Source organism: Prionailurus bengalensis, chromosome C1 (genome assembly GCF_016509475.1).
Source record: "Prionailurus bengalensis isolate Pbe53 chromosome C1, Fcat_Pben_1.1_paternal_pri, whole genome shotgun sequence".
Lineage (NCBI taxonomy): Eukaryota > Metazoa > Chordata > Mammalia > Carnivora > Felidae > Prionailurus > Prionailurus bengalensis.
The window spans coordinates 199,101,301-199,114,211 of record NC_057345.1 but is presented as its reverse complement, the minus strand read 5'-3'; positions in this window follow the sequence as shown (position 1 = coordinate 199,114,211).

The window sequence follows — 12,911 nt, the reverse complement described above, 5'->3', positions numbered from 1 at the left end:
AGTGGGGATATACTGACAGGAAGGATAGAAGCACATTGCAGCATACCACTGAGGATTTATTTGTATTCATCTGTATGCTCAAATTATTTCCTTTCCTTGATCTCTACTGTGCATTCTGTCCATATTTTACAAAAGCCAAGCTCAAATAGACCAACGCCATAGCTAGGAATGGGTATAACAAGCCCATATGAAACCTCAGGACTGCCGCTCGTCTGGGACCTCTCGTTTGAGCAAAAACTACTTCTTCAGTCACTATCATTTCTGATGACTAGATTATTTTTGAAACGTGCATCTGATTTTTATGATCATTTGTATATTTTTAGCAATAAATTCTTAGAAATATACACTTGTCTGTGCATAGAAGTACGGGCTCCTGGTTCTACAGAGTTAAAAACTTCCAAGAGTGAACTGGAATGTGCGTTTACAGAGGAATCCAGTCATTCTGGTGCTGTCTTTCCACAGAAGCTGAGAACCACTGTTGTGTATTCATTTTAATTTAGACTCTCTGACTCAAATGTTAGGGAGGCAAATTGTTTTGTTTGAGGAACACATTGTTTTAAAAATGAAGACAGAACTTAAATACCTTAAAACAGAGTATACTGTCTCTTCCCAAGTCTCATGCCAACGCAGCAACTCCAGAAGGTACTTAATGTGCCTGGTCCCTGAGGCATTGTATTTGCTCCCTTTGACTTAAGTTATCCCAGGAAAATTATCATTACCATTTGCAGAGAGATATTAAAGAAATAAGGTAGACAAGCAACTGTGCCTATTTATATTACTTAGTTCAACTAATCTTTCTTTTCTTTTTGATCTGAAGATACCCGAAAGCTGGACAGTCAATAGCCATTGTTATTTAAATCTAAGGATCACCTTTCAATTAAAATGTTTTCCTTTCAATTATGGATAGCCTGAGCTATCTCGGCAGAGTGGTTTGAAAATAAAGGCAACACACTTTTTTTTTTTTGAAGGGGTGGGCACAAGTGAGCGAGGGGCAGAGAGAGACGGGCGGGGGGAGGGGGGAGAGAAGTGGGGATCACCCAAAGTGGGGCTTGTGTTTTTACCGGAATCAGAGCTTGCCCTCACCCGAAGTGGGGCTGGAAGGCAACAGACTTTTTAAAACTAATCTGTGATATCTGAAAATAAATGCAATCACTCTTATATACTGGGCAATATTTTAAGTATGCAAAATTTAAATAATTTTGAAAACTCAATAAATATTTATTGAATTTCTACTGTTCTTCAATAAAAGGTACTTCAGATACAAAAAGGATGGCAACAATTTCTGTTGAAAAATGCATACTAATTCACATCTCCATTGGGTTAATGTGAGCTTACATACAAATATAGATTATGTATATATGCATGTACATATGTGTGCATAGATATGAATTGATAAATATTTTACCTGTAAATGCCCACTGATTTTCACCTAACAAATTTCTCTAGTTGTAACAATTTTATAGTGTCCTGAAGTATATCTTCAATTTTATGGGGTGTATATGAGCAGGACCTTTACAAAAATGACCATGTTTCAAAGTAGAAATGTCCAAAAAAAAAAATTAGGTAGTACTACCCAATGCTTTCTCAAAAGGATAGTTTTAGCTCCAAACATTCACATATTTTGCAGGCTCAGTGTTTTTTATTTTTTTTAATTTTTTAAAAAAAATTTTTTTACGTTTATTTATTTTTGAGACAGAGAGAGACAGAGCATGAACAGAGGAGGGTCAGAGAGAGGGGAGACACAGAATCTGAAAGAGGCTCCAGGCTCTGAGCTGTCAGCACAGAGCCCGACACAGGGCTCAAACTCATGAACTGCAAGATCATGACCTGAGCCGAAGTCGGTGGCCCAACCGACTGAGCCACCCAGGCACCCCTGGGCTCAGTGTTTTTTAAAAGTCAGGTGTTAACATTAAGTCATATAAAAATGGAGCCAACAATTAAATAATAATTTTTGCCTATTTTATTCCATGTTTTAATATGTGCTTACTTTTAAATCAAAACACAATTCTTCAGCCACTAACATTGTTCTGACATAATAATAAGCTTTCATACATCTCCCTGGTTTCTAAAAACAGTGTGGGAAATCTACCCTGTTTTTGCGACTTTGTGAGGACTTGGTGTTAAAACTCTTTCATTTATCAACCAATGGACACTAAAAACAAACTCTTTTATTTATTATCTGGATAATTCATTACAATTCAGAGACAGAAATGATCCATTACATTCTGTCTGATTCCAAAATATTCTGGAACAATCTCCACTTGTATAATGTAAGTTATTTCTAATTGTTCTTGTCAATAGAGGATGTTGATTTTAGAAAAACTGAACTTTCCAGTTTGGTAACCACACAAAAGTTTAAAATTGAGTTATCTCAGAAGAAGTCATTATTTGTACATTTTGCAGCTCATGGACATTGGTTAAATGTGAATGAATCTGATATTCAGATCCTTTAATAGTGTGACACTTACTCTTGAACTCTCGAGATGGCTTCGGCACCACACCAACCTTCAGTGCAAAGGGTGTTAGACATTTATCTGTTCAGATCCTAGGTTGAGCAACAAAACTGCTTTTGTTCAAAGAATAACTAACAGATGAGTAATGAAGTCACTTACCCAAAGCCAAATTCCATTGTCAATAAGAGGAGGTTTGGATTGTATAGTTTCATCGAACAACTATGTTGGAATTTAGATTTTCTAAGACAAGTCAGAAAGCAACTGTTCTCTCAGCTGGACTACTCTTTCTCAAGAATATACCAGCAATGCGTGAAGTATTTTCATCTCTTCAGTTTTTTCAGAAGGGGGTCTTGAACTTGTGTTATATTGTAAACTTAACCTCTGTTGGGTTAAGCTGAAAATTTGACAAATTAGTGTTTTCTCTGTTTTCATCAACAGTTTCCTTTTTTTTTTTTTTTTTTTTTTTTTCCAGTAGAGCTTTTGAAAGCTGTGGGGGCTTCTCTGTTATTGTTATTGTTTTTATTTTATTTTGCTTTGCTTCCTTTAAAAATTGCTTTTGGGGAGCCTGGGTGGCTCAGTCAGACTCTTGGTTTCGGCACAGGGCATGTTCTCACAGTTTTGTGAGTTCAAGCCCTGCATCGGGCTCTGTGCTGGCAGTGTGCTTGGGACTCTCTCTCCCTCTCTCTCTGTCCCTCCCCTGCTCACACTGTCTCTGTCTCTCTCAAAATAAAGAAACTTTAAAATAAGATAAATAAAATAGCTTAAATGCTCATTTAGCAAGAGAGTCAAATTGGAACTAGGAAAGCAATTCCTTAAGATTGTCCAAACTTAAAATTCCTGTGGCTGTTACTCTGTTGTGTGAATGAATACCTTTGCCTTATGACAGATACAAATGTAGTTAGCATACATCCTCTGGGGTGTCTGGGTGGCTCAGTTGGTTAAGCATCTGACTTTGGCTCAGGTCCTGATCTCGTGGCCCCTGAGTTCAAGCCCCGCATTGGGCTATGGGCTAACAGTTCAGAGCCTGGAGCCTGCTTCAGATTTTGTGTCTCCCTCTCTCTCTGCCCCTCCCCCACTCACACACTCTCTCTCTTCCCCTCTCTCTCTCTCTCTCTCTCATTCTGTCTCTCAGAAATAAATACTAAAAAATTCAAAAAAAAAGATACATTCTCTGACAAAGTGCAGAAATTACGCTAACTCCATTGAGGTTTGCTGCTAGCACAATAAGTAAACAAACTTTTATATATTAATACGTGATGATCTAGATATATATTGATACATTTATACATATGTGTACCTGTATATATATAATGTATATGTATACAATGTATATGTATATACTATATATGTACTTAACACTGCATCTTTATTTATAATGAAAATGCCTAGAAGTTAGGGGTAAATTGATACTAACTTCTGTGTAGCACTCTTGATGGATTCCTCCTAGTTCAGCAGATTTAGTACTTCTCCTAGAAATGGGAATAAATTTTAAAATAAAATAGGAAAAAATATGTCCTCCCTTTTTTCATGGAGACATTTATAAGGCTTCCCATGGAAAAGTATCAAGCTGCTTACAGACATTTTTAGTACATATATTTGCACAGTTCTCATTTTTTTATATTACTGTGAGTTAACAGTGTCCCTGCCGTAAAAGTATTTGTTTTTGTTTTTGTTTTTTTGAAGGGGGGGCACAAATGAGTAAGGGGCAGAGAGAGAGAATCCCAGGAGGGGCAGAAGGAGAGAGAGAGAAAGAGAGAGAGAGAGAGGGAGAGAGGCTGAGAAAGAGAGAGAAGCGTGACGCGTTTTACCCAATATGGGGCTCATGTTCACTTGAAGTGGGGTTCATGTTCACCCAATGTGGGACTTGAACTCATGAACCCTGAGATCATGACCTGAGCCCAAGTCAGATGCTTAATGACCAAGCCACCCAGGTGCCCCACAAAAGTATTTCTTCTCAGCCATTATTTTTTTGAAAATTTTAACAATTTCTTTACCTCATCTTAAACACCTTTACTGTTGCTGTTCTTATCACTGATTCTCTTTCCCCAGCAAATGTTCTTTCTAATAAAGATTTCACATGATTATGTTACTTTTGGGGTTACTTTTGGGGACTCTACAAAGTCGCTTTCTTGTGAACTCCAGCATTCATGATAGCACGCTGCCTTCTTCTAGGGGATACTTAACCAGATACTAGTCTTGGTCTCTCATAAATAAACCAGAGGCTTAAACTGCTTTTTATTTTATCTGTGCCCTTTCATCTTGTTTCTGTATACTCCACATTTAATTATTTTGAAGCTTTTCTCATATCCCAGAGTCAAAGGATTATTTCTGGTTTCTAACTATAAAAAGAACTCTAGTAGTTTATTTACATAGGTACCCCCTCATCAGGAGGTTTAGAACTCGGAATTTTAGCATACACAATGAAAATGAGAAAATAAATCTTAAATCTATAAATCTGTAGATATTAAATCTATAAACTTTTCCAAGAGCAGCACAACAGAATAGTCACTAATAAAATTTATGTTTATGGTCATAAATTGTGGATCAATGTATGAGAAAGAACAAATGCTTTTCCATTTTTTCCTTTATCTATGGCACAGTTAATCTAATAGTTTTTCACTGTTCTTTGAACCCTCAGGTAATGACTGTAACTAAAGACAGGATATTAGGTCCCACAATTATCTGATTTATTGTTATCTGTTCTACATGTTTATGCTTTCAGATTTTTCACCACGATGGCAAAAAATCTAGACCGGAAGAGGCTATTATACAAAATTTCTCTAGCATTCATCAGATTTATCTAAGGACTCCAATGGATACTTTTGGTATGATCTCTTTTAAGTTCATTGAAATCAAAGTAATTAATTGAAATAAAGCCCTGTATTTGCGCATGCATTCTGAGTAATTAACTGAAGTGAAACACATGTATTCCTAATCTTGCATGCTGTGATTAAGATAGAAATAAAGACATCTATCAAACTAGATTACTTCTTCATCAAGGAGGTGCAGAAATATCTCCACAGCTGTTTGGCTCATTTTAATTGTATCAGAGCCTCTTATTTCACAGGTTTAAGTGAGACACTATCCGCCCCCCCCCCCCCCGCCCCATTAAAAAAAGAGAATGTTAAAATATGACAGAATACTAATCAGCATGTGTAAGGAATTACAGTGCATTCAAGGCCTCCTCACTAGTAAAATTAATTAAAGAAACAAAAAGCATTTCTGTGCTTATTGATCTATTCTCACACTTATATGCATAAATACAGAGCTGGGAGGACCAAATGAACCCTTACATTTATTATCTAATGTATTCAAATGATCCCTTTTGGCATCTCTAAATGATACTTTCTACATTTTTCTTAAGTTAACATTCTTCCCTCCAATGGGAACATAGTTTCTAAAAGCACCTGTGCATTCCAAGGAGAAAAGACTCACTTACTGTAACCAATTTCTTGGTTAGTTACTCAGAATTATCCCTACTAAGGAGTTTGGGTCATTCAATAGGACTGCAGAAGAGCAGAATAAGACCAGAAGTCTCAGAATAATGAATGATTTGACACAAAGTGATTCCTTGAAAGCCAAAGTTACCATTTCAGGAAATCCATTCTCTTGTGGTTCAGTGAGCCATGAGGGAGGTGAGCTGAACAGAATGAAAATAAATCAAGATTAGACGTTTCATGGATACAGAGCCCTTTCTCCAGGTATCTTAAAATGCTGCAAGAAGCCCTGTTTTTCATAGCACTCATTGTGTGATAAAAATCTACTTCTTTTCATCTTAAAGAGTAAATGAAAAACTGTAAACTCGAGTGATTTGGGACAGAAATACATATATATATCCATATACATAAGAACTTCAGCCAAAAGAGCCTTCCTATCTAATAACTTTTGATTACCTTAGCAATTAGTTGTGCAAAAGAAAAATTTGATTTTAACAAACATGTATGTTTTTTCACAATTCTGTTTATATTTAGGAATGTATATGATTTCCATCCTTTTTGATTGGTCTTCAAGTTAAACACAAAACTAACATGACTTTAGACTCTTATACTTGAGGAATCTGTGGGTTGGAGTAGTTCAGCTGCAAATGCAAAAGGACGAACACATGCAGATTTGTGCTGACAAAACAGCAGAACCCTACGCTTTACTTAAACTGAACAAGCAAATGTTTATACCACTAAAAACAAGAAATTGAATAAAGTATTAAATAGTGATACTGAAAATGACATGCATTTATTGCAAAGAATCCAAATATTAAAAAGAAGCTCTATGCTTTAAGACTTTATGGAGGGGCCTGGGTGGCTCAGTTGATTGACCATCTGACTCTTGATTTCAGCTCAGGTCATGATACCAGGGTTGTGGGATTCAGCCCCACATTAGGCTCCATGCTGAGCATAGGGCCTGCTTAAGATTCTCTCTCTCCCTCTGACCCTCATCAGATCATGGTCTCTCTCTCTGTCTTTCAAAAAAATTTTTTAAATACATTTAAAAAATTTTAATTTATAATAAAAAAATAAAAATAAAACTTTAATCATAATTACCAAATCAAATCGTGACATCAACAATAAATTGAAAAGTACATGTTAAGTTTGTGAAAAACAAAGCAATAAGAAACAAACAAATGAAATACAATGGGAAACAGCAATTAACAAAAATATTGCTATAAAATGCATTTATTTGCAAAAAGAGCTATGTATTATGCTAAATTTTTTAAAAGTTATAAAAGTTTCTTATTTTACATTATGTCATATAATATGGAATAAGTAATATTATATGTAATAGTAATTGATAATATAAATAAATTATCTATTGGTCTATTGGCCTATAATCCACATATTCTGGAAGTGTAAAATTTTTAACAATAGTAGTTTAAAATGATGAAAATTTGATTTTTAATTTTCTCTCACTGTCCTTTAATTTTTTCACAATAAATATGTATTACCTGTGTCAAAAAACACTTTTAATCCAGGGCACCTTGCTGGCTCAGTTGGTAGAGGATATGACTCTTGATCTCGAGATTGTAAATTTGGACCCCACATTGGGTGTAGAAATTACTTCCAAATAAAGGAAATCTTTTAAAAAATATTTTTAATTCAATTCAAAATACTTCGTGTTCATTCTGGCAGTCGGTTAACCATATGTGATTCAGTCTCCCCCGCCTTTCCAATGAAATATTTCCCAATGGAATATCCATGGAAACACAACAAACAATATAATTTCTCAACAGCAAAGAATATTAAGAAGGTCTATCAGCTAACTGAACGTCTCTTGAAGGAATTCCTTCTAATATAGGGTCAATTAAATAAACAGAAATGATGAGGAACAGCCAGCTCATTCTGAGACCTTTCTCCCCACACAATACTCCTTGCCTCCAAGGACCCCCTACAACAGAGATGCAGGGTCTCAGGCCAGAAAAGCCTAAATACTATATTCATAAACTGCCTGCTAAGATCATCAAAGTTGTCCTACACTCTTACATCAGATCTTAGATCTTTTTACAGTTCTTTGGAAGGCCGAGCTTCCAAGAATCCCACAGGGCCAGAGACACAGAAGGAATGGCAATGGTAAAAGGGGAAGAAACAGAAGGAGTACTCAGAGCCTAAGAAGCAGGAACATCAAGAATTATTGAAAGAGGGGCACCTGGGTGGCTCAGTCAGTTAAGTGTCCAACTTCAGCTCAGGCCATGATCTCATGGTTCGTGAGTTAAGCCCCGCATGGGGCTGTCTGGTGTAGGCACAGAGCCCACATTGGATCCTCTGTCTCCCTCTCTCTACCCCTCCCTACTTGCATTCTTTGTCTTTCAAAAATAAATAAACATTAAAAAAAAAAGAATTATTGAAAGAAATCCAGACAATCAGAGCACTGTCCCCCTCCTTGGGAATAGAGGCAAAATGGGAGACAGAGGCTGTCTTGAAGGGAAGGGAAGGGGAGGGAGCTCAGGGGTTTCCCCTCATGCTCAGAAGCCATCCTTATTTTTATAGCTAGCCATGAGATAGAAATAGTCGTATCTGTTTCAGGGAAGACAATGAAAGCTCAGAAAGATAAATGCTTGGCCTAAAATCACATAAAATGATAATGAAATTCTAAATGCTCATAGTCAACATTAGTGCTCCAAATGATGAAATTGGTGCTTTTAAGTACAAATGCCAAAGATAAAATTAATCACATGCCAGTATCAATAACCAATACGCTGAAAAAATATGTTTTCTATAGTTTTGTTTTCAAACTAATGGTTATTTAACTAGTGATTCCCTTAAGCCAGTGATAGTGATAACATTATCACACTATAACTTTTTTTTCTAATCTCAATAGTTTTTTTAAGGCTTATGATATATTATTATGATTTAATAATAGGACAAGAACTATATAAACAAATAAATAAAGCCAATAGCCTACCGGAAGTAGCTCCTCACCATGACCTACCATGGTTTTAAGGTCATTTGCTGGTGGAATTTAATTTGTCTCTATCATTAGTTTTTGGACGAGTTGAGAATGGGAATGATATCTGTAACTACACATGTTTTTGCATATAATTCAAACTTTAAAATATTTTTAATAGATTAATTAGTCCTGGTTGGTGTAAGGGTAATAGTTGTGGGCTCCTTTTAAATTTATATGACTTTTGAATTCCTCATGAAATTCCTACTGTAAATGGTAATTCTGCCTAAACTCCATTTGGCAGAAAAATCAATGCTCTCAACCAAGGGCAACATCATTTCAATTCACAGTGAATAGGAATTTAAGTGCTGCTAAATTCACTGCCAGCTAAGGACAGGCATAGATAAGGGAATGCAGATTAGAATCACTTTCCACTAACTACTGGAGAGCATTTTTATTTTAAACAGGATAATCGTTTGCTGATAATCTAATATGCAAACTTCACAGTATGCAATTTATGCAATTATGTCATTATTAAGTAGAGTGTCCTGTATCTTCCACAGGTTACTAAATATGCCTTCTCACAGAGAAGTCAGCCATCTGTAAAGATTTTTTCATAAGACAGGTAGAGAAGCCAATTAGTCTAGGTTTTGTATCAAATGGCATTTGATTTGATGCTTGATACTAATTGTTTTTAAGTGTGTGAATGTTATGTTATTTAGTGTGCCTAAACCACAAATGACTCCTGGCAAGACCTCATACCATTAACAATAAGATTAGCAGAGGAAAACTCAAAAACACTCATGGGGATTGTTTGTACTTTTTTTTTTTTGTCGAGTGTGTTTTTGCTCTGTGGGATAGAAGACAGTTTAAAACAGCGCTGCATGAAAAAAGAAGCAACTGACCGCAGGTTGCAAGTATGCTTCAGTGAAGCCGAGGTTTCTACAGCTCCTCTCAGCAAAGGGGAGGTTTCTAACGGTCCCCTGCTGACTTCAAATGTGTTCACAGCCTGCACCCAGCAGCCACAGTGGAAACTTACCAGTGTGATAATAATCACTTAGAGTGAGACTGTGGTGCAGACCCTTTTCCCCCAACCAGAAATCCCCTGAGTAAAAGCTTTATCCCCTGGAGAGACACAGAGAGGCAAAGACATAAAAACAGGTGTACATTTCCCTGACACTTAGAAAAATTGGGTATGAACAGCTTTTCACTCTTGATATCCTCTGAGTCAAAAAATTAGCACAAGCACAGCATTACCTGAGCCTTAGGCATCTAATTTAGAAGTGCCTTAAAACATTTGTTGAGAACATCTTTAATATGTAAAAAGGGATAATCTTTGTTAAAAGAAAAATAAACTCCTGGTAGAGATAGAGACTGAGTCTGTGTGTGTGTGTGTGTGTGTGTGTGTGTGGACATGCACGTGCATCTATAGCATCTATATGTGTAAATAAAATACGGTAATAATACACACCAATAGATTAACAGTTACTGCGTCTGGAACACGGCGTGCAGGCGTGCAGGGTAGAGCAGGAACCATTCCTTTTACTTTTTCAATTTCTGCATTACTTGCATTTGTTACCATCACCATACAATAGCATGGTAATTATTTTTAAAGCCTTTTTTCACAGTTACTTTGAACAATTTCCTCTAATAAAGGTAAACTATGTTCTCTAAGAAAACTGTCCCAGATTTTATGTAAAACAATTTGCAGTTGGAAACAATTTTATTTACATTTGCTATAAAAGCATTTTGAAAATTTCAAAGTTCAATTAATTTTCTTCAATACAATTAATCGTTGCCAGAAACAAAAGCAAAGTTTCCTGTGATATCTCGATCTATGAATAAAAATATTTGTAAGTTCTAAAAAAAGAGTGCCTTAACTTTCTTTCTACAAAGGTTGGGTTTAAGTATGTATACATAATAAAATGTGCTTCCAGGATAAGCATCCTATGGACCATTAAATTCATGATGGCGATTTTTAATTAGATTCAAATTTTCTATGTCACTTTCCAGATTACAAAATCCTTTGCTCATTCATGACCACATTTTATACAACAGCCCTCTGAATTGGATGTTCAGCTAATTTTAAGGAGTAGTATAATCAAAGAAAATTGGAAAATGTCAAAGTCCAAGAAAACGCTACATACAATAAAAATACTTCTGCTACATTACACTGAACTACCACTGAATGCTGTCAGACTCTAACAGAGATTCCTAAATGCTAGTGACTCAAGGGTACCAATGATTCACTCCGTTTGGAAACTTGGGGCATTAAGAAGGGCACTTTTTGGGATGAGTACTGGATGTCATACATAAGAGATGAGTCACTGGGTTCTACTCCTGAAGCCAAGACTGCACTTGTATGTTAACTAACTTGAATTAAAAAAAATAATAAGAGCTCTGGTCAAATTCCTAATAACTAGGAAATTTATTTAGGTCTGACACAGGAGATTTAACACGTTCCTTTATGACTACGATTGTATTTGAATGGAAACACTATTTTAAGAAGGAAATTGAAGTTTTAATCTATGTTTTCTCAGCTTCTCCTTCTCTTTTCCTTGCATTATTTCCCTTCTTACTTTTCCTTTCCAGAAAGAGAGAGAGAGAGAGAGAGAGAGAGAGAGAGGAAGGAAGAAAAAAGACATGAGGAATAAACATTAAGACACAAGAACACAAAAGAAGCTCTAGTTACACAAGTGAACTTGGTGCCGGACCCACATAAATCAAGATGTCCCTTTTTTTCTTTCATACATCCTTATTTTCCACTCTATCCAAACACATGTAAGATTGGAAAACAAAATTTCTGGGAAATCATCAGTATGTTCTCTCTACAGACGTGGCTGCCAATGCTAGGGAAAAGCTAACCTCACTCTCATATTAAAAGGGTCTGTGAATGCCACCATACAGCTTAATTAAGGACACGCTTTAGAATCACTTGTGGATCCTTTTGACTTATAGATCCCAAGGCAGGCCAAACTGAATCACAATTTCTGGGGGTGAAGTCCTAGACATATTAAATATATGTTCATACATAAATCTCCACAGGGATTACCATGGCCTGATTATAAACTATTTGTAGAGAAATCTAGGATAATAAAAAGGAAGCAAAGGATCTGGTAGAAAAATAAATTTAAAAGTATAAGCTCCATTTTTCCCAACTCCAAAATTGATTAAGATTATTTACCTGAAATTAATAAACTGAAGGCAATGATATGCTGAATTGTGCCCCTAGATACTGTTAATCCAAATTTTCTTGTAGTTAGCATAAGGTCACCATGCTAAAGTGGGTATTTGCTAAGTTTCTTTTGTCAGTGTGCACCCATTTTTAACTTTGTAAAGTTAGATATAAGAAGTTTTTCATATGAGAATTTAAAAATTCATCAAAAAAGTAAATTCCTATTAAATGAACACAGTTTCCTATTTGTAAACATATAGATAGGATCCCTTTTCTGTCACCAAAGCACTTTTAAACTGAAGCATATGTGACCTAATAGTATAAGCCTTGTATATGCATACCGCTTCTTTTAAGAGAACTCAGGAGTTTAAGGATGCTCAATCATCACTCCAGAACTCCTGTTAAGTGGGACAGAAAGAGTTAATTCTATATATATGTTTAAGAAATTGAGGCATACACATATTAATAAGTTAACAGGAGTCTGCAGCTAGGCCAGGAATAGAATCCAGGTTACATATTTTTAGACTAGTGCCTCTTTGATTTTCACACACAATATGATACTTACCCATATGCTTTAAAAGGACACAGCTTTCAGCAAGGAGAGTAGCAGAAAAGAGAGACTTTGTGTAACCCTACAACTGAGTAGAAATCTTCATGGCATAGACATGTGTACCTTCTAAATATTCTCTTTAAACTACTGTGCATTCCCTCACATCATCCTTATCCCTCCCCAGGCTGCCTTTGCTCTAAGGAAACACGTAACTCTCAAGGACAACAATAATCACAGCTACTTACTATATTTCAAGTATGCTATTAGGCACTTAACAGGAATTATTTTATTAAACAGTCACCATGACCCCGCAAGATAGGTGTTATTCCCAGTTTATAGGTCAAAAAACAAATGAAAA